Source organism: Triticum aestivum, chromosome 6B (genome assembly GCF_018294505.1).
Source record: "Triticum aestivum cultivar Chinese Spring chromosome 6B, IWGSC CS RefSeq v2.1, whole genome shotgun sequence".
NCBI lineage: Eukaryota > Viridiplantae > Streptophyta > Magnoliopsida > Poales > Poaceae > Triticum > Triticum aestivum.
This window is the reverse complement of record NC_057810.1, coordinates 224,469,845-224,474,065: the sequence shown is the minus strand read 5'-3', so window position 1 is coordinate 224,474,065 and position 4,221 is coordinate 224,469,845.

Sequence of the window (4,221 nt, the reverse complement as noted above, 5' to 3'; positions counted from 1 at the left end):
TTTGGCTTCTGAACCTGAGGCATGTGCTCGACATGGTAGTCAAATTGAGGACCAGCAGCAGGTGGAGGAATCAGAATAGGCCATCTGACAGTGACAAGCTGGCCATAGTTGTATGCTTGCTCGATAGTGTGTGGCCTTGGAGGCGGAACAGGAGCAGTGGCATTAACTTCAGGCTGCAGATTGGCGACAGGTGCGGCATTGACTTCATCAGCTTGATGAGCTTCATTGGCTACTGGTGCATTGGCCACTGTAGGCTGCACATTGGCGCCGACCATGACAATGTCATTGGCTTCAGGAATGTCATGTGTGGCAGCCTCAGGGTTCTCACCTCCACTTGAGTAGCTGGAGGTTCTGGCATGGACTAATTCTCTTCATTAACTTCTTCTTGTGTTGTAGGGGGAGTAGTGACACGCTCTTCTTCTTGTGTTGCTCCGGCTGATGCAGCCGGAGGGTCTTCAGCAGCATTTGCTTCAAACACAGGGACCATCACAGAAGGAGTGTCTTTAGAGAACACTTGACGTGCCACTGAGCTTGACAAGTTGGATCCCTCTTCTGTGATGGTGGTCATGGATGGCTTCAGGCCTTTGCGAAGCCGTTGGAATATCGGCGACGCCTTTGGTGATGGTGAGGTTTCCATGTAGTTGTCATCATTGGACATGGGGCTGATGACGGGCACACTTGATGGCTAGGGTGTACTTGGTGAGGCTTGAGGTGGGGTAGCTTGCTAGGGGCGATCAGCCCACGATGCATCTTGTGATATTGGCGTCAAAGGACGACCAATGCTGATAAGCTCACTGTTCGTTCGAACAAGAGATGATACCGTTGGGCGTTCGATCTGAGGAAGAACTACATCATCTTGAGCAATATCTTCAGTAGCGATGGGGTCGACGACTGGAACTTCTTGAGCTTCAGGAGCCTCTGTGCAAGCAGGCTCATGAACAATCATGCGACTCTCTTGGTTTGCAGACGAAGGGGGAACAAATGCAAGGGGTTCAACAACAAGGGGCTCTGTGGGAGCAGCCCGATCTCTTCTCTTGGTCATTCTCTTCTTAGGGGGTGGTTCTTCATCAGTGGTGCGCTTGGTTTTCCGCTTCCTGGCTTCGGCTTCAACTGCCTTGGTTTTCTTCTGTTCAGAAGCCACTGAAGGAGCCTTGGGCTTTGAGCCGCGCATGCTGGCAGGGAAGACAATGTGAGGTTCTTCCTACCGTGGTGCTTCAGTGTGGGCTTCAGATGACTTCTTCTTCTTGGCAGCCATTGAGGGGTCAATGCCAGGGCGGCCAAGTGCTTTGCGCTTTTCAGCTTCATTGTAGGCTTGAACGCATTTGTCAGCAAGTGCTTTCATGTGCTCTCTTGAGCCTTTGGCTTCCTCGTGTTTCTTCTGAAACGACTCCTTGAGGTCATTAAGTATCACCTTGAACTTTTGCACATCAGCCACATTCAGCCTGGCGACATGCTTCTTGTACTGTTCCTTCTCGAAGTCGATCTTTCGCTTCAGTTCAATGATGCGTTGAGCCAGAGCAAGCTCAGGAGCAATGGCGCCTTGGAAAGCAACGCTAACGCCAATGGGAAGCTGAAGGTCATCAAAGCTGAGATCTTGGTTATCAAACCACTCATCAATGAAGTTCTTCAGAATGTTTACATCAAAGAGGGGTAGATCGTTGAAGATCTCCGCCTCTTGCTTGCTCTTGATCAGCTCTTCCAGAGCATCTTCACCAAATTCTTCATCAGAAGACAAGTCAATGGGTTCAGTTTCATTCCTCAGAATGGCTGCAGGCGTCAGTGCATGACTCAGTTTCTGAACTGGTGCCTTCTGAGGCTTCTCACGCCTCTTGGAGATGCGAGAGAGATCTTTAGAGTTATTGCTTGGAGCAGAAGGGGCAGTTGCCAATGGCTTCACTCTTGAAGCTTTTGGAGCAGCAGATGATTTTGAAGCTTTAGTCTTCTTTTGCTTCTTAGGCTTTGGAGGAGGAGGTGGAGCTTCGTCAGTGTCAGCATCATCATCATCAGAATGATCTACTTTGGCACCTCGAACGGTGATGTGAGTGATGAGGCCAGCAAGGTTGTAGAAGGGGTCAATCCTGTTTTCATTGGCTTCACGGGTGCCATCCTCCCGAGGTGAGGAGGGACCAGGGTTGAAGTCAAGCCCCAGATCCTTCTTGTTCGTTGCAGCTGAGTTTTTGGCGAACTAGTAGTTGCGCTTGAACAGATTGTCTTCACGACACCAGAGCAGTGAAGACGGGTCAGCATTCTCAGGATGTGGTCTGCGCACCATGCAAGGATAGAAGCCTTGCTCAATAGCTTCAGCCTGATTCCTGGGTGGAAGATTTCTGTACAGAATATCATTCCAGGGTGCCTTGATGGCATTCTTCTCTGCATATTCCTTGGTGATGAAGCGGTATCTGAACCATTCTTCTGCCCAATATATGTGAATCCATTGGATTCGATTCTTGCATTCAGTGTAGGTTTCCTCTGGATCAATTTTGTACATCTCATGCAAATCTGGAGGTAAATCCTTGGAGGTGTCACCACGATGCTGTCTGCCTCCCTTTCTTGCTGATTTTCCTGTTGCCATGAAGTGTAAACTGAAAGGCTTTAGTACTTGCAATGGCTTCAAGTGGCTGGACTGACAGGAACTCGCTTCAGGTGAGTTGATGTGACTCTGCAAGAACTCTGCAAACGAATGCAGACTATGATAACCAAGGGATTCTCCAACGGACATGTACCTGTGACAGCATTAAAGGTGCGAGGGAAGGGGAAGAGGTCATATGCATTCTCAGAAGATTTTGAAGATAAATCAGTTTGAAGACATTGACCTCATAACACGAAGACATTCACTTATATGATGAGAGTTGGTTCCAGAGTTGTACAAATCCAAGAATAAGTACAAGTGAGGAATCTAACTTGTGAAGAAGCATAAGTGAATATACTAGGCAGAATATGAGATGCAGAAAGAGATAGGTCCATGTTCGAAGATACAGAAACCACTTTTGGTAGGAAGGGATGAATCTATCGGATCAAAAAGACGGTAAAAAGTAAACTTTTATTACCACATGAAGAACTGCTAGACGAAGCGAAGATGGATGCCGAGCAGTTCGATCTCCCATGCCCTAACTTGGTGACGGAAGACACCTACGGCAACGGCAGAGAAGACGAGGTCCGCGGCCGGTGTGAGGACGACGTCGAGGAGGTCGCGGTAGCTAAGTGCTTCATCGTCGGTGTCATCGAGAGCTAGCGCAGGCGCTAGGGTTTGCAAGAGATGGAGAAGGAGGAAGAAGGATTTTGACCGAGACAAGACATGCATTTATAAGGATAGGGACAGCACAGCGCAATTACGCAGGTGGCCCTGGCAGTTCACATCTGATGGAAACATGGCGAACATGCAACTCATTGAAAGTCGTTCGACGTCCCACACACGCCTGGATTGTCGGGGCGGTCGTTCCGAATTCTGTGGGTTTCAGCCAAAAAGGATATAAATGTTTGTCTTTGTATTTTCTGCTGACAAGGACGCAGAGAAGACATTTGATAGTTTCAACAGAATGCATATGATTTGGATAGATAGAGCTTGAGATAGAAAGCATAGAGAGGTTAGGGTCCGATCACATTCACTTAGTTCACAAGATTCAAACAAGAAGACATAGGCATAAGTGAATGCTATAGAGGACAGAATACAATATATATATATATATATATATATATGTGTGTGTGTGTGTGTGTGTGTGTGTGTGTGTGTGTGTGTATAACAGAGTAGATCCAAATCACGAAGTCAACTTAATGTTAAAGTTAAATCAATTGCGAAGACTTTGCAAATATGACGCCATGAGGAAACACTTCAGAAGAGATTGGTGGTGGCGTTACCCACCGTATAGGAAGTATTAGACCCAGACACGGCGCACAATTATCGTGGCACTCTGAAGTCAATTTCCACGTTAATGTATTCACACTTAGAGTGTATGTCTTCATTGACTGAAGATATACATTACTTCGTGTGTTGCACATCTAAGTCATCAAACTGCATAAGTGTTAGGATGTGTGCCTAATCACAGGACATTCGAGGATTCCAAGATATTTAGCTCACACCGCAACTTGCAAAACCTTTTATCATCCAAGGGCTTAGTGAACATATCAGCCAACTGATCTTCTGTCTTGACATGAATGATATCAATATCTTCTTTCATAACATGATCTCTGAGAAAGTGATGACGAATTTCAATGTGCTTTGTC